This window comes from Bos grunniens, chromosome 13 (genome assembly GCF_055505025.1).
Source record: "Bos grunniens cultivar Pamir isolate PY7600 chromosome 13, Bosgru_T2T1.0, whole genome shotgun sequence".
In the NCBI taxonomy this organism is placed as follows: domain Eukaryota; kingdom Metazoa; phylum Chordata; class Mammalia; order Artiodactyla; family Bovidae; genus Bos; species Bos grunniens.
In genome coordinates, this window is record NC_141177.1 from 41,540,729 (window position 1) to 41,559,465 (window position 18,737).

The window sequence follows — 18,737 nt, forward strand, 5'->3', positions numbered from 1 at the left end:
AGGGAGCAGTCTGCAAAGGGAGGAGTTTTGGATTCTCCAAGAACAGCGTGTTTGTGTGGGTCAGCCAGGGTCCACGGGTGCCTCAGGCGGTCCTGTTCTCCCCCTAAATAGCAGGGGACATCGGACCTCCACCCCAAAGCCAGGCCAGGAAAGGGTGCTTTCTCCGAGACCTGTTCGCTGAGCCGACAGTCGGCTGGGCTGTGTCTTCTGGGCCAACAGGTTTGCAAGTGCACTTCTGAGTGATGGAGCCTCAGGCAATGCCACAGAAGGTGCCCCTGGGTCCTTTACTTCAGAGTTTGAAGGAGCCGCTAACCGGCCCCTGAGACACGGGGCAAAGTTGTGGCCTTGTAGCTCCATTCCCAGGTGTAGCCGCCCGTCCCCTGGGCACTCAGGGTCCTCTCTAGGGTCATCTGCCTTCCTACAAACCTTCAGCAGAGCTCCACACGTGCTCTGCTCGACACGCAAGAGGTGGTTGCCAGGGGACCCCAGTGAATCTCAGCAAGTCACCGTCTGGCATCCAGACCCCTTCATGACATTTAGGGGTGATGTATCATGACATTTGGGGGTTGCTTTTTTTTAAAATTTAAGTGAGGATTAACAAACTACTGATTTTTGCCATAAATCATGGAGTATTTTTGTGGTTGTGCTGGGTCTTTGTTGCTGTACGCAGGCTCTTTGTTGGGGTGCACGGGTTTTCTCCAGTTGTGGTGGGTGGGTTCTCTAGTTGCGCACGGGCTTAGTTCCTGAGCAGGAATAGAATCCACGTCCCCTGGCTTGGAAGGCAACTTCTTAATCACTGGACTATTGGGGAAGTTCTTGGGGGTTGCTTTATATATTTAGCAATTATTTTAAAAAAGACTTCACTGCCTATTCTAGAGTTATCACATTATGATTGTGGAGGGAAGAATGGGGGAAGGGATAGTCAGGGAGTTTGAGATGGACATGTACACACTGCTGCTGCTACTGCTGCTGCTAAGTCGCTTCAGTCGTGTCCAACTCTGTGCGACCCCAGAGACGGCAGCCCACCAGGCTCCCCCGTCCCTGAGATTCTCCAGGCAAGAACACTGGAGTGGGTTGCCATTTCCTTCTCCAATGCATGAAAGTGAAAAGTGGAAGTGAAGTCGCTCAGTCGTGTCCGACTCTTAGTGACCCCATGGACTGTGGCCCACCAGGGTCCTCCGTCCATGGGATTTTCCAGGCAAGAGTACTGGAGTGGGGTGCCATTGCCTTCTCCATGTACACACTACTATATTTAAAATGGATGATCAACCAGGACCTAGTATACAGCACAGGGAACTCTGCTCAATGTTATGTGGTAGCCTGGATGGGATGGGAGTTTGGGGGGGAATGGATACATGGTAAGTATGGCTGAGTCCCTTTGCTGTCCACCTGAAACTATCACAGCATTGTTAACCAGCTATACCCCAATAGAAAAAGTTTAAAATAAGTAAATAAAGTTATCACAAACATTAAAATATTTTTTCAAGAGTTTATGGATATCTACTAAACATGATGATGTTGAGAAGTTATTGTGATTTGGGGTCACACTTCCCTGAGCCCTCTCCATCTCCTGGGGTGTGTTCCCCCGGAAGGTGCCATAGGCTGGAGTTTAGGAGGAAAGACAAAGGTGGAGAAGAAACTCACCCAATAACCACTCTGGTGCTCCTGCTACACTTGGCCTGAAGGTGGGCTTGGCCTCCAGGGCTGCTCAGTTGTTGCACTGGTTGCTGACAACTTCCTCACCTTCACACCTCACACCTGCCCTGGATCCCAGCTGGAATTCTCCTCACAAATGTTTGGGGGACTCTGCAAAGGAAACAGCTTCCCAAGTCCTCTGGGGACATAACAAGAAATGAGACCAAGTCTCCACTGAGTGCTCTGCAGAGAGAAGGAGAGAGACCCTGATAGGCAAGGGTTCCTACAGATGCCAGTCCTAGAGCCAAGAGGCTAGGTGGTCTGCTTAACTTCATTCCCGCCTAACCCAAAGTCACGAACCTCCTCCTCCTCCCAGATGGAGTTTTCTGGAGTCTTCCCTTCCACCTCCACCTCTGCCCTTGCAGTCCTCACCAACCCCAAGGCTAATGCCAGTTCCAGGTACAAACAAGTTCTTGGAGGGCAGTGGGTGTCTTTGACATGCCTGTTTCTCAGGTTGGAGCTTAGTGCTTGACCCAAGGCAGGTGCTAAACTTAGAGACATTTGAAGTAGTTGAGGAAAGAGGTCACGGTAGCTGGGGGAGATCCTGGCAGAGAAATGGGAACAAGGGGCCATGGGGGAGGTGCATATGGGGGCCATGCAGACAGGACTGCCTGATGGGCTAGGAGAGAGAGGGCTTGGGGTGTCTGTCTTGGAGGAAGTGGGAGCCCCATCTGCACCCATTTGGGGTGTGAGGTCCACAGGGCACCTGAGTGGGTGATCACAAGGCAGCTGGACAATGAAAACTGGAGGTTGGGGAAGAAATCGGCCCTGAGTTCTCATTTTTAACTGGGTCATTCTCACTCACAGGAGTAGACGAGCCTGTCTGCAGTGGGAATTTCAAGGGGTAAGAAAGAGTGTTTTGGGCGAGGAACGGTGGGAGGGTGGCTGGCATCTGGCTGAAGCTCCACGGGGCGGTGGGGCACTGATGGAATAAGCTGGAGGATGAGAGGGGTGGGCGTCAGGCTGGAGCAGCCGAATGATATGCTGTGGTATGGAGAGCCTCCCAGGGGTGACTTTTTTCTACAAGTCACTTCTTTGTCATCGTAATTCCCCCTGGTGAGATGGGCCCAGAGACAGAGCCCCCCCTCAGGCCTTCCATCAGAGATGCCACCTCTGATTGGGACCCTGGACCACACCTGGCGATGGGACCACGGCCACAGGGATGCTGAGGCAGGAAATGGCATAACCAGCCACAGACAGACTGGCAGACTGAGAGGGACACCGTTGGGCCTGGGACGTTGGGCCTTTAGGCAGAGGGGATGGAGTACGGGGAGAGCAGCAGGTCGGTGAGGGCCACTAGGAGGAGGTTAGAGGGACGGAGGGGCCAGCTAAAGCTTGGAGATGCTTGTTGACCATCTCCCCTCTGCCCAGGCAGTTGTCTGCGCCACACAACACATCCCCCAAACCCTGGCCTTGAAACAGCAATGACCATTTATTGTCTGCCGCTGTGACCCCAGTTCAGGAACTCAGATGCGACACATCAGGACAACTTGTGTTTGCTCCAGGATGAGGCCTTGGCTGGGAGTTGTGAGGGAAAGAGATTCTCCTGAAGTCACCCACCCACAAGCCCCCAGGGGCTGCTGGCTCTCTCCCACTAGACCTCCATGTGGAAGGGCGAGCCTGGGGGTTGGGGAGAGGTTGGGAGGGAGAGACCGAGGGACAGAGCGAGACACACGTGTCTCCAGGGTCCAGGGGCAGCTGTGGTTTGAGTTGTTCAGTAGGTGGGGCCACTTCTGCTTTCACTCACTGATCCTTGGCTCCTGGAAAACCCACGTCATCCCCAGGGTGGAGTTAGAGGGCTGATTTGGAGTGTTCTTTCTTCCTGTAGCAAATGTGTGTCTGGAAAAGAACTGTCAGAGACTTCCACTGAAAATCAAAGCCTTTTCTTATTTTTCAATACTGTCTGTAATGTTGTCATACAGTTTTCAGAATAAAAAGCTTAAAGCTGTACCTTTAAACCCTGATTCTGCAGTAGGAGAGTCACACAGCCTTGGATGTTGTGCTGATTAAGAGGGTCCTTTTTTTCCAATCCTGTATTCACAGCTCCTCAGCTTTTGTGTGACAGAGCAAGGGCATTGTGTTTGGATCAGTGCATCAGTGGAGCTGCCACTGCCCAATAGATTTAGGCGTAATGGGTCTCATGGCCACCCCACATCAACTACAATAGTTAAGCAACCGACTCCCTTGAGATATGTGGAGCGAATTTGGATTTTGTATGTTTCAGATATTTTGCATATTTTTCATATATTTTGCAGTGATGGTGAAATTGCCTTGGCCTCTGGTTCTGGTCTCAAGACGTTGAGTGGATACGCAAGCTTGGCGTGGGGAGGGCTGGGCTGTGGTCAACTGGAAAACAAGTTTTAACCACAAGCAGTCGACGGAATGAGGCAGGCTCGGGCGGTCCCTGACTTGTGGAATCAGCAACTGTCAAGAGGAGTCCACAGGGTGCTGTGGTTAGTAGACATGTTCAGGCAGCCAAGGTTTCCACCCCAGGCCCAGTGTGTTTGCAGGGAGACGAGTGCAGGGTCCCGGTCAGTGTCACACCCTCCGTCTGACTTCAGCTGACGGCATGAGGGGCCCCAGTGGAGAGTGGGGTGTGTTGGGTGGGGACCCTTGTGCTTCATCATAAGGCCTGTAGTGTGAACCCAGAGCTGGTGGAGAGGTGAGTTTTAGGCTGAAATCTAAGAGTAACTATTGGGGAAATCATGGGTCGATGCACAATGAGGACTGCAGCAAGGGAGATGCCCAGGAACCCGTAGTGGGCACCAAGGAAGAGACGCAGCGGTTTGCTGCATGGATGCTGCTCTCTGCTCTCCACTCCCATCCGTCCCAGTCCTGGCTGGTGCCCTGCAGATTGCATCCTTAACCCCTGGCTGGTTAAGGATGCAATCTGCAGGGCACCAGCCATAGTGGGTCTCATAGTGGGTCTGTCCTTGAGGCTCTGGTCCCACGGGGCTGCAGGAACACAGCTGCTCTTCAGCCTTAGGGTGTCAACAGCCTCAGGTGTGTTTTCTCACACCCATCTGCATCTCCCTCCATGAAAGCTTCTGCCCTAAATGTCTGAGTGGAAATCTATTTTCTGCCAGCACCACGATCAAAGGGTGAGAAAGCACTTTGCATCGCATCGAAGTGGAATGGGCTTTCTGATGCACTCTTGAAGCTAGAGATGCTTAAGGCTGACGTGGGCAGTGTGTCAGCTCAGGAAGCCCATGCCAAGATGGGAGATTTAGAGGACAGCCACTTGTCTGTGGAGGAGATGGGGTTGAGGGGCCTGTGCAACATGGCTCTGACATCTGTGAAAGAAGGGAGGCTTGGGGACAGGCGCCCTTTCCCCTGCCTCACCTTGTAGCCCTCGCATTCTGCAAACCTGCTTCTTAGCAGAGCAGTAAACACGGCTCCTTCACCCTGTTGGACTGGAGACGTGGCCCCTGGGAGATGGTCTCTGCAGAGACCCTGAGATCTTAGCTGCAACTTCCTGTTGGGAAAACTATCTTTCTCCCTTCAAGCTTGCCATCACCAGCCATGTGCTTTGTGCTATTTTGTTCTTTTAAGGTAAAATCTGTAGGGTGACAAAGCAGAGGTCCTCCAGGCATTTTGTCCAAACATGATTCTGCTGCCCGGGAGAGGGGGTCAGCTCCCTGGAGTGCAGATTCCCCAGCCCTAGCATCCACTGGAAGACAAGCCCCAGCGTCATGTCGGTCTCAGCACACTGCAAAGGCTCTGGCCAGCGCATCGTCACACTGGCACCTCGGCTCCTAGACAAGCAGGTTCCAGAGCCATAGCCCCACCCACCTGAGGATGGGTCGGTTCAGGCAAGGCTGGTGGGTGAATACCCACCTCCCATTGCTTGTCATGAAGCTGAGAGTGTGCAAGTTGCATGGATTGAGCGAGACCCCAGAATCCCTGAATACACCTGGAGGAGGTTCTTGCTAGGAGGAGCCCCTGGTCGTGGCCATGTTGTTGGGGTTTCTGGCTCTGGCCATTTCTGTGGCCTCTTCTTGCTTGGTGGTGTTTCCATGAGGCTACATTTTAGCCCATTAAGTTTCTTCCTCTCCAGTTCACGTCTTTGGACTTTTCCCTTAAAATAGCTGTCCCTCGGTGCCCCAGGGGCCGGCCCCTTTTAGATCCTGAGTGTGGAGAGCCTGTCCTCGTGATGGGAGTAGATTCCTTCAGTCTCCTCTGACCTTGCTGTCCCTCTGCCAACAACTGCACTGACGACACAGCACAGATGCACAGACCATGCAAAGCTCGTGTGGCCGACTAGAGACAGCTGGATGCTCTGCTGCTCTTTCCAGTGACAGGTGGGGTCTGGTTCCCTGCCCTCCGCTCCGGGCCACTGGGCCCGCAGATGGCAGCGAGTATTGAAGCACACTTCAAGCATGTGTTAGGTACATTCTACACATTTCGCACTATTCAAATGAGAGGCAGCTGACATCCAGGGCAGGCATCTTGCTGGAAACGTGTCAGAGAAAAATGACAGAAGCTGCTTGAATTCAGAAAAACAGGGTTTGCACAGCCTCCCTCAAAGTGAAGCGCAATGGAGGGCCTCTCCCCCACCCTCCCAGGGGTCCCCAGGGACTCAGATGCCATTTGGGGGGACAGACACTGGGATCCTTTTCCAGGGGAGACAGTGGGGACTCTGGAAGATTCCTGCTCAGATGCGACCTGTCGCACGTCTCCCGCACACTGGGACCACCGGGCATGAGTGGTCCAGAGGTAATGCCCTCCGTGTCCGGCTGAAGGCTCACTGCAGGTCTGCATTAGCTGAAACACACCTCATCTCAGGGGCGTATAAGGTGGGTTTCACCACAGAACCCACCCCCACCCCACCCCCTGCCAAAAGCTACCTGCTTCTAAAGGAAGAAATCATTATTTCCCTGGAGACTGGCTGGTCTCTAAACTCCATCATCACCGTGTCCCTTCACCAAGAGTGCTCTCTCCACACTGGCGCCCTGACACCAGGATCCCTCTGCAGGCTCAGGGATCACCCCTTCCTCCCTGCCCCCACTGCACTGCAGCCGGGGTGGAAGGGCTGGGCTGGGGCCCGGGTGCGGCTGCCTCCCAGCACAAAGCGCCTTTCCTCTGGCAGCCGTCACGGCCCAGGGTCATCGTCCACTAGGCCCACACCTACCCCAGCACTGTCCCCTCTGATCCTTTGCTGGGGAGTTTCTCTGAGGGATGACAGGAAGGGAGGGGACGGAGGTGACCCTGCACGGAGGCCAGTCTCAACAAAACAGCAACGTAGACTTGGGGCAGAGCTGCCAGAGCAGTCAAGCCAAGTCTCCCAGGGCAGCCTTGAGGGGATGGGCACCCAGGCTGGGGTCCGTCTCTGGACCGCATGTTCCACCTGAAAAGATGTGCAGGGGCTGGAAGCCAAGTCCCTCCCAGCTACTCCTCACTGCCTCTCCTCTGACAATCTCACATGGCTGCCCTGGCTCCTCTGCTGCTGCTGCTGCTGCTGCTAAGTCGCTTCAGTTGTGCCCGACTCTGTGCGACCCCATAGATGGCAGCCCACCCGGCTCCCCTATCCCTGGGATTCTCCAGGCAAGAACACTGGAGTGGGTTGCCATTTCCTTTTCCAATGCATCAAAGTGAAAAGTGAAAGTGAAGTCTCTCAGCTGTGCCTGACTTTTAGCGACCCCATGGACGGCAGCCCACCAGGCTCCTCCATCCCTGGGATTTTCCAGGCAAGGTACTCTAGTAGGGCCCTAATCAAGGGATGTCCCAGTCCTAGCAGGGCCCCTCCTGCCCAGAATGGTGCCTGGGCTGCCCGTGAAGACCAGCCCTGGTGGCGTCTCCTCGCCTGGCCCAGGCCCCTTTCACTGTGTGGGTGAATCATCACCAGAAACTCCAGAACCAACAATGGAGCAACAGCCTGAGTCTGCTGGTGTGCTGGGAGGGAGGTTGGGGGAGAAGGGTTGAAAGCCACGGCGGGAAGGGGGCAGTTCTCATCCTCTAAAGCAGCTTCTGGGGTGCTGCCCAGGAGCAGAGCCTTAGCAGGGAAGCTGTTCTACCTCCCTTGCTGCTGGGATTGGGCCAAGCTAGAGTCCGAGGCCAAAGGGAGCACCCAGAAAGGGACCAGATTGGAGGGTGGGATTCAGGGGCTGATGGATGCACAAATCAGGAAGAAAGACTGGTTGAGAACAGGCTCAGCCCTAACCTGTCCCAGAAACAGGGAACCTTGCCTTGTCCTTGGGGGTCCCCTGAGAGTGGGCCCCTGGACTGAGATCCCATTTCACCAGGTTGGTGGGGGTGAGAGAGCTGTGGTTTATGGGAGCCTACTGCATGCCTCGGGCAGTTCACGTGTGACACACGTGACACGGTGGTCAGGATGGATCCTCATGGTTGGCATCAGAGTCCCTGTAGGGGAGAGTGTTCTTTGCTGAGGAAATGCTTGGATTAAGGCTGAAATCACCTCTTTTTCAGTGCTGCTGTGATTTATTAGAAATACACGCTTGGTCTTCATCCCCGTCCTGGCCCAGGGCTCCTAACCCCTGGAATTTCCTAAGAGACAAGCGTGATAAAGGTGTCATGTTAATGAGGTGACTTTTGGAAATGCCTAGGGACGGGGACCCAACCACATGATTGGGTCCCAGCCTCTCAGCAGAGGGTTGAACTTTCAGTCCTGAACTCCTATCTCTGACTTCAGGGAGGGAAGAGGGGTTGGAGGTTGAATCCATCAACAGATGCCCAATGACTTAACAGATCGTGACTATGAAATGAATCCTCCATAGAAACCCCAGCTTCCCTGGTGGCTCAGTGGTAAAGAACCCACCTGCCAATGCAGGAGATGAGAGTTTGACCCTTGCTTTGGGAAGATCCCCTGGAGGAGGACATCGCACCCCACTCCAGCATTTTTGCCTGGAGAATCCTTTGGACAGAAGAGTCTGGTGGGCTACAGTCCATGGGGCTGCAAAGAGTCAGACACAACTGAGCAACTGAACACACAGCACCATAAAAACCAGGACTCAGAGAGCTTCTGGGTTGGTGAGCACATGGAGATTTGGGGAGAGTGCTGAGCCTGGAGAGGGCTTGGTACCCCTTCACCACACCCTGCCCTGGGCATTTCGTCCATCTAGCTGTTCCTGAGTTACATCCTTTCATAATACATTGATCATCCAATAGGTCAAATTCTCCCTTGACTTCTGTAAGCCTCTCTAACAAAGTAATCAAACACAAAGAGGGGGTCGTGGGAATCTCTGATCTAGAGCTAGTTGGTGAAAAGCACAGTTGATGACCTGGTCTTGAGATTGGCATCTGAAGTTGGGTGGGGGGTGAGAAGTGGAGGGTGGAGTCCAGGGGGACTGAGCCCGTATCTGTGAGAATCGAATTGAATGTGGAACACCCAGCTGGGGTCAGAAAATCAACCGGATGTGTGGGGAAGAAACCCCTATGTTGGAATTGGGCGCAGGACATTAGTCCCGCTCCCCGAGGGCTGAGGGTCTGCTGGTTCTATGGCTTCTCACCCAGGGAAAGGAGTCAGGAAGGGTGGGGTGAGGGGTAAAGGGAGGACTGGGTGGGATGGGCCAGGGAGACAATTTCTGAGTTCCAGCAGTTAGGCCCCAAACCTTTCCAGAGTTCTTGCAAATGTTGTCCAAAGACCACAGCAGTGGTCTATACATACTTGAAGAGGTGTTCAGTTTCCGCAGACATCGGGGAAATGCAGTTAAATCACAAAGAAGTTGTCCACTTCCTGCTGCAGGCCTGGCTTCAGCCCACCCCCACCCCCAGCAAAGGAGCCTCCTCCCAGCCTCAGCCCAGGCCTGACCCCGATAGCACTGATCAGCAGCGCCCACCGTCGACACTCTCCCAGCTGGGAGGAGCTCCTCACAGGAGCATGGTGGCCAGTATCCCAGGACCGAGAGGTGAGGCTCTGGTGCTGCCCAGGGTTCCCTGGGTCCATGTTCTGGGCCCAGCATGAGCCACCTGGTTCTCCTGGGACTCCAGAATGTCTGGTAAGCCTAGTACCAGTGAAGTGGACTTTGTGTCTGGCTGAGTGAGATGGGGGTTGAAATCAGACTTATAAACATTCGAGAAAATAAAGACTCTGTATTGGTTTGTGTGTGCATGCTCCATTGTTTCAGTCATGTCCGACTCTTTGTGACCCCATGGACTGTAGCCCGCCAGGTTCCTCTGTCCATGGGATTCTCCAGGCAGGAATACTGGAATGGGTTGCTGTGCTCTGCTCCAGAGATCTTCCTGACCCAGGGATTGAACCCACGTCTCCTGCATTGCAGGTGGATTCTTTACCATTGAGCCACCAGGGAAGCCCCAAATTGTTTTGCAGGTGAGTAGAACTATCTCGAGTACAGACACAAACAGGTGGCCTCCAAGGAAGGGAGCTGGGTGCTAGGGAGCTGGAGAGGCAGTTTGCCCTGTGTGTTTTTTTTAGCGTTCTGCCCTGTAAACACATCACCTATGAAAAGATCAATGCCCTTAAAGAGAAAACCCGAAGAAACCTGACTTTTCCTTCACATGTTCTGGGAGTCAGACGCCAACCAGCCACGTGAAGCCTGGGCACTTCAGATGCCTGCTGGAAGAGCTACCAGAGCACCTTAGGAAATCCTTCCTTTTCCTTTTTTGTGTTTGCAGCACACAAAACCTCTTGCCTTACACAAAATGGGCGGCATTCAGTCATAGGTGTGGGATGTACATAAAATCTGGGCATCGCTCACCTCCTGGGGAGTGGGACTCCTCGGCAGGGGGCACACCTGCAGGAACCAGAGAAGAAGCCTCTTCTAGTTGAGTGACTCTCCTGCAGGTTTCACACAGATTCCGCAGCGCAGGCCCCACCCCCCTCCCCTTCACCCCTGCTGCTGGCCCTAACACCTGAGTGCGGGGGAGAGGTGGGAGGGGAGAGGGACAGACAACAAAGGTTTGTAGGCGAGGGTGGTGAGTCTCTCGGGATGCGGACTTGGAGCAGGCAGATGGATGCTGTGCAGAGCTCCTGTGGCAGAGGGGGCATGGAGCTTGGAGGGCAGGGGCTGTCTGGGGTGGGAGGGTGGACAGAGAGTCCTGGGGCCTGAGCCTCGGCTGTGGTGGGAAGACAGTGGGTGGGGTGAGAGGGTGGGGGACACAGGGGCCATGAGGAGGGCACTGGGAGGGCAGGACGGCTGTGGGCTGCAGGTAGAGGCCCACGTGCCTGCTCACTTCATCTGCCTTCCACTTGTTCGGGACTGAAGGGGAAATAGAACAACCTCAAGGGCTGCCAGGAGCCACGTGCGCTGTCTGGGCTGGCCCACAATGGCTCCCGCTTTGTCACTTACAGAAAATGCTGCAACAAATAAAATTCTCTGGAAGTTAGAAATGGAGTCCACCCAGGATTCTGCACTTTCTCACAATGATAATCCATAATTGAATAATTCTTGTGTTTGATAATTGACTTATCAGGAAAAGTTACTTTAAAATTTTTTATTAATATATATAATAAAATACATACATATATGTATATATGTATAGCTGAAGTGTAGTTGATCTACAATGTTGTATGAGTTTCAGGTATAGAGCAGTGATTCAGCTATACACAGACACACACATACTGTTTTTCAGATTCTGTGAAATGTATTTTTGAATTACTGAGGCAGCTCTATCAAATTTTATGCAAATTTTCTTGAGTTAGTTTTCGGTTAACTAGACTGAGTTTGTTGGAGCCTCCTAAATGATGGATGAATGAAGCTTTGCTACGTTGTCCCAAGCAGCACGGCTCACTTGTCTGCTGTCTAACTCTAGAGCCGGTCAGCTGTTTCTTAAAGCTGGAAGTCAGTATTTTCGAACTGCAGGCTGGATGGTCTCCTCACAGCTCTTCAGCTCTGCTCTGGGTGATGTATCTACAAACACGGAGCAAAGGCGAGGCCAGGGCTGTGTTGTGGCCTGCTCCCAGGGAGGTGCTGGCCAATAGGAGGATAATAATATGAGCCACACATGCAATGTTACCCTTTTTGGTAAGCCTATTAAAAGCACAAAGAAAGAGATAGGATTAATTCTAATAATTTGTTGTTTTTCAGTTGCTAAGTCGTGTCCAACTCTTTATGACCCCATGGACTACAGCACGCCAGGCTCCCATGTTCTTCACTGTCTCCCAGAGTTTGCTTAAATTCTTGTCCATTGAGTCAGTGATGCTATCCAACCATCTTATCCTCTGCCACCCACTTCTCCTTTTGTCCTCAATCTTTCCCAGCATCAGGGTCTTTTCCGATGACCTGGCTCTTTGTCTCAGGTGGCCAATTCTAATGATATATTTTACTTAATCTCCTACATCTCAAGTATTATCATTTCAACATGTAGTCAAAGAAAATGAGATAATTCACACCCTTTCCCCACACATACTTCCAAACACGGCATGTGCTTTACATGAAGGCATATTTTTGAAGAGTGTCTACAGGTAGAATGTGTGCCCACGCATGCTCACACACGGGACCACACTGGACAGCAGAGCCCAGCCCTGGACACTTCACAGTGGTGTGAAACTCATCTTTGCTGCTGAGTCTCTCATCAGCTTTCTGCTTCTTTCCTGGTTGGAAACACTGTTGGAGGTTCCTCCACATGGGGGGCCAGCACACTGTGGTGGGGTGGGGTTGTGTCTATATGTGAATGTGCATGGGTATTGTGAGTACATGCATGTGTATATATGCATGTGTGCGTGTATCTGTGTATGAACGTGTGTGTGTGTGAGTATGCTCAGTCATGTCCGACTCTTTACAACCCCATAAACTGTAGCCCACCAGGCTCCTCTATCCGTGGGATTCTCCAGGCAAGAATACTGGAGTGGATTGCCCTGTCCTCCTCCAGGGGATCTTCCCGACCCAGGGATCAAAACTTTGTCTCTTGCGTCTCCTGCATTGGCAGGTGGATTCTTTCTTTTTTTCTTTTGTTGTATTTAATTTTTATGTTTGTACCAGTAGAAAAAGAATTATTCATACCAGTAGAAAGGCAGAAACATTACTTTGCTGACAAAGGTCTGTCTAGTCAAGGCTATGGTTTTTCCAGTATTTATGTATGGATGTGAGAGTTGGACCATAAAGAAAGCTGAGTGCTGAAAAATTGATGCTTTTGAATTGTGGAGTTGGAAAAGACTCTTGAGAGGCCCTTGGACTGAAAGAAGGTCAAACCAGTCAATCCTAAAGGAAATCAGTCCTGAATATTCATTGGAAAGGCTGATGCTGAAGCAGAAGTTCCAATACTTTGGCCACTTGATGTGAAGAACTGACTCATTGGAAAAGACCCTGATGCTGGGAAAGATTGAAGGCAGGAGGAGAAGGGGACAACAGAGGATGATGGTTGGATGGCATCACCGACTCAATGGACATGAGTTTGAGCAAGCTTCAGGAGTTGGTGATGGACAGGGAAGCCTGGCGTGCTGCAGTCCATGGGGTCGCAAAGAGTCGGACACGACTGAGTGACGGAACTGAACTGAACTAAATTGAATCAGTGGAAAAATAATTAAGCAAAAAAAATTTTTAAACAATGAAATAAAATATCATAATTCAGAAAAGGGGAGAGTACTACTTCTTTTACATTTAATTAATTTGTTTTGAAATGGGAAAATGTCTACCTACAATTAGTCTATGACAGCCATCAATAATAGTTTCACAGTAACTCATAAGTGAATTTTAATAAAACTGGAATATTTCTGAAAGGTATATTTTAGGCAAATAGCAAATTGTACCACTGATGCATTGGCAGGCAAATTCTTTATCACTGCGCCACCTGGGAAGCCCCATGTATGTGTATGTGTGTATATATATATTAATACATACACATGCTTGTGTGAGTGTGTGTTTAGCAACCCTCGCCATAGGAGGCAGGATTATGAGGACAAATCCCTGAGCGTAGGGAACTCCCACGATAGAAAGTGGGGTGGAGGATGTCCCTGGTGGTCCAGTGGTTAGGACTCTGAGCTCCCGGTGCAGGGGCCAAGGTGTGACCCCTGGTCAGGGAACTAGATCCCACTAAGAGTCCCAGTGCTGCGACTAAAGAGCCGGCACAGCCAAATAAGTAAATTTGGGAAAAAAGAAAGTGTGGTGGAGGGAATGCCCACAACACATGACGCCATGCACGGTGCCTGCAGAGAGGTGTGGGCAGGGCCGCAGGGCCGCAGGAGTGAGGGGGAGCACCCGCATCGGGCAGCAGCTGTGGGGAGAAGCTGAGGCTGGAGCCAGGAGACCACGTGGGGAGGCTCCTGGGCAGCCTGGCCAGTCTGGGTCTCGAGACCACGGGGAGGAGCAGGCAGGACAGTGATGGTCGAGTGCGTGGTGGGTGCAGAGCAGATGGCTGGGAGAGAACAGGGCAGGATTGGAGAGACAGGTGTGTGTGGGATGCGGTGCTTTTGCCAGAGGCAGGGCAGTTGCAAGGACCAGGGATGTGTCTGGGTTTGGCCCCGAGGAGGGTGACCCAGTCTGCACAGTGCATGACGGCCTCCAGACATCCACACTGTGCCCTCATCCAGAGGAGAGATGGAGGCTCCATTGGCAAAGAGGAGGGCAGGAGCCGTGGGTGGGAGGGAACTGTGCCCGAACTCCTGCTCCTCGATGATCTGACTTCGATTTGATTTAAAGGTCATGTCAGATTCCTTTTAATGAGTGGAGATTAATTCCTGTCCGTTTACTTAACATCCTGGCCTTCGTTATCAACACACCTTCCTTTGACATTTTCTAAGGTCAGATGAATCGCTGAACCTTCTTGGGTAGTTCAAAGGCTTCCTCAGATGTGGGTGCAGGCTGTATTCTCTTCCCTCGTCTACATTACCATGTAAATAGGGTTGTGCAATCACATTGGGTAGGATTTGTTTGAAGTCCATGATGGATGACTTCATCTACTCTGCTGTCCTTTAAGAAGTGCTATTGGTCAGTCTGAGAGGCCTCTTGTGCCGGGTCCTCAGGAATTGAGCCTGGTCCCTCTAGGTCAGCTCAGTGGGGGTCACCCCTGGTGTGCAGGGGCCCTCCCCTTGCTGTCTGGTCCCCCCTCTCTAAGGTGCTCATGCTACTTCCCCTCCGGAGGGCTCACCACCACAGGAGCTTGGGCATCTTACTCAGACTCCCTAAGACCTTGGTTTCTGCGATGGTGAGCTTGCAAATAATAGCCCTGGATTGGTCATGCCAGAACATTCCATGGAAAATCCCATCAGACCCACAAGGGGACTGCATGTGTAGAAGCTCCATCTTTGCTAAGGGTGAGGAGGATGGGGGTTGGAGATTTACAGATCTTCCTCCAGCTCCTATGAAACCTCTCATCTTTTGTGTTTTTTCTTCATTTCAGATGGAAACATGCAAACACATTTGAATGGGAGGAGGCTGTTTAAAACTTCCCATCACAACTCAGCATGCGTGCAGATTTGAGACCTTACTCTGCTCACCATCCTGTGACCTTGGGCCACCTGTATCCCAGGGACGTTCCAACCTCTCTAAACCTTGGGTTCCCGGCATGGGGCCCGGAATGCTTACTGTCCACACCCAGTTGTTAGGTTCGTGAGACCGCTGCTCCCTGCCCTTGCCAAGACTCCAACATCCCGTCATCTTTTTACCCTGCCTGGGTAACTCTTCTTGAAAATAAATGTATCAGTGTGTGTCTGTTGGGGCTGCTTTAACAGAAGACCACAGACTGGGACTCAGATAATAGCAATTATCTCTCAGTTCTGATAAAATTTATAGTCGAGATAAATGAAGCAAAGAAAATGAAACCAACAAAGGAAATCAATAAACCCAAGATCTGGGTCTTTGAAAAGATCAACAAAATCAACAAATCTTTACCCAAATTGATTAAGAAGAAAAAGCAAAGACTCGAATTACTAAAACCAGAAGTTAATGTGGGGACATTACACCATTCCACAGATATGAGATTACAAGAGAGTTTTATGAACATTTGTACACCAACCAATCGGATAATCTAGATGAGATGGACAAATTCCTGGGAACACAAACCCATCAGGCATGGATCCAAGACACAGAGCATTTGAATAGACCTATTCATAGTAAGATGATTGAATCTACAAGCAAATATCTTTTACTAGGAAAAGCTCTGGCCCATTAGGTTTTACTGATGAAATTTCATTAAAAAATTCTTATGAACCAAGTTAAAACCACTTGTTAAAAACCAAATTGGTAGCTGGGGAGAGAGATTTGGGTTAGAAATTGAGAGGGGAGTGGTCCGTGAAGGCAGGAACCAGGTGGGAACAAGCAGAAAGTCTGAATCTGTATCTTGAATCCACCTCTCAGTCCTGGGACAGGCTGCGCCAGCGAGACAGCTGTGTCCCATCTCGATAGCCCGCTCCACATGTTTGCTGATGTTCCCGTGGTGAAGATGCCATGTCGGGAAGAGCTGACTGCCTGATGGCATCTGGGCACCACCAGCAGGGACTCTGAGTGGACACTGGGCCCCGAGGAAGGTCCCAGGGCACAGGAGGGGGGCTTGAGCCCAACACCTCACGTCTCTGGAAAGAAGACATGACCTCACCCAGCCCAGCTGTTGCTGCAGATGTTTTCCTGCTGATTAAGGTGCTCAGTTGTGACCCCAGGGAAACACGTGATGCTGCAAAGCAAGCCCAAGAATGAACCACTGGGTGTCCGCTCTCTGTGGGGGCCCCCCTTGAAGCGGTGCCCCACTGCCTGGGCTACATCCGGAAACAGGGTCTGCCTTTGCGGATGGAGCCTGGGGGCCTCAGGCTGCAAATCACAGACTTCCAGGTGGGTGTGTTTTGTTTTCCTAAATCTCCTGATTATATTGGCAGAAGCATTGCAGCCCAGGAACAGCATAGAAGACACAGTGTCCCTTGTTCCCACCCACGCTCAACCCCACCTGACCCCTCAGCTGGAGTGTGAGTGGAGACACTTTCTCAGTCCCCCTCAGCGGGGAGAAGAAAGCAGGGGTGGAAAACACTCGAGGCTTTCTGACTCCAGACGTGGCCTCCGAGGGGCCCTGAGACAGGCGGGTTAGTGCCAGACAAGGCCTGCATCCCTCCACCCTCCCCAGGCCTGGCGTCCTCCCCTCTCATCCCTCAGCACCCCACCCCCATCCCCAGACCTTCAAGCCCCTCTGCCCCCACCCTGGGCTCCATCCCAGGCCCACTCCAACCCCCTCCCCTCAAGGATTTCTCTTCCTAATCAAGTTCTCCCGATTTTGTTTTCACACACACCGTGTTCTTAGGAGGCCTCTGCCTGTTCACTTGCAAACATTTCAGAACAAATCTTCAGCAAAAAGAATTTAAAGAAATTAAAAAAATCAATTTATTTGGCTGCTCCAGGTCTTACTTGTGGCGTGTGGAATCTTTAATTGCGGCATTGGGCTCTTGGTTGGGGCCTGAGGGGTCTAGTTCCCTGACCAGGGATGGAACCCAGGCCCCCTACATTGGGAGGGCAGAGTCTTAGCTGCTGGACAGCCAGGGAAGTCCCCCAAATGGATTTTGAACGTAGCCGCATTGTGGTCCCTTCGTGGGTGTTCTACCCCTTGTTCCTGGTGTCAGGCGTGTGGGATGATGACGGGTGCTCGGGGACCCTGTGGGAAACACAACAGGGGTCCCCCTCACCCAGTATCTGCATGGGGGCTGCAGGCCGAGGAGGCCCTGGGGTTTTGGCCTCCAGAGCACCCTGGGGATTAGCAGTGCTTAGATAGTGAGCACCCAAGGGTCAGTTCATCTAGACCAACCCAGGCCAGAGATTAGGTCACCTCTCCTGTCCTGCTGAGCAAGCATCCTGCCCCCCAGACGGTGTATCATGTCTTTATAATGGGGCCTGGGGGAAGCAGGCAGGCTCTGTGACGGGTGTGAGTGAAGCCGGACAGGCCCTCGGGACACCTCTGGTCTCTCACCAAGACGAGGCTGTCTTGGGGACTGTGCAGTTGTTGCTGTGACTCAGAAGGGCCTTCCTGTGGGGACGAGACCTCCCTCTTGTCACTCGCAATGGTAGTGGCTCATTGCCAACTGCACGGATGTGTTCACTGTCTTCTCATTTCTCCTTGATGCTTTCCTGGTTTATTCGCCTGTCTGTCTGCTTATAGACGGCAGCCCCCAGGAATATCAGTTCTGGCCAGGCAGGGAGCTTGTGCTTCTCCCTGTTGCCTCCTGGTGTCCACACTGTGCTGGGCCATTCTGTGCCCTGGATGGCATGACCTCAGCTCAGGCATAGCAGCATTTCAGGATGTGCTTCTCAGGGAAGGCTCACTGCTGATCTTCGACAGGCTGCTGGTGCTCACCGTGTGACTCATCCCCTTTGCCAAAGGTCAGCGAGGCCAGAGCAGTGACTGTCGATGATGTGAGGCTGGACACTCACAGACGCCGGGTGGAACCAGCAGGTCTCTACACGCAGACAGCTCCTCCTGCCCTTCACATGCCACTTGTGCCTGTCTGGGTTCCAGCTCCAAAGTGACTGCCAATCTCCAAGGACCACCCTGCCTCTCCCAGGGCTGGGGTAGTGGTATCCTGGGCATGGTTCTGCCAGGGAGGCAGAAGGTGAGCCCAGAGAGAGAGGCTCCCCACTGGAGGCAAGGCCAGCCTGGCTCTGGGACCCCTGCATGTCCAGACAGATTCCTGTGTCATGGAGTTGGTGGCCTTGAAGGGGCTTGGGTGGCTGGAGCCTCTGGGTAGGAACACTTCCCCAAACATGGGCGACTGGCTACTTGAGATGAGAAGGTGGTTGGGGGAGAGGAAGTGGGCATGGTCAGAGCCCCCCATCCAGCAGTGGCCATGGGTGAGTTCACACACTTTCAGGGTAGGTGCAGCAGCTTGGCTCACCTAGGTCCCATGGGTGTTCCTGACGCCTTGACCTGCTGTTCAGCGAGGCCACTGAGCGCGGTAGTGCCTGCCTGTCTCACGTGCACACACTCACCTCCAAGGTTTGGGGGCTGCCGGGAGTGGGAGGGAGCTTTCCAGACTAGAGCAGCATCAGCAGCCAGGTGCTGGGAAGCAACTAATCCATCGACCTGGCATGCGTGTTGTGTTAAGAGATAAACCCTGGACATACAGACGGGAATAAAACAAAGCCCAATCCAAGGCTGCCGCAACCCAGGAAACTCACAGGAAATGAGAAGTGGAATTTCCTTCCTGTAAACAGAGT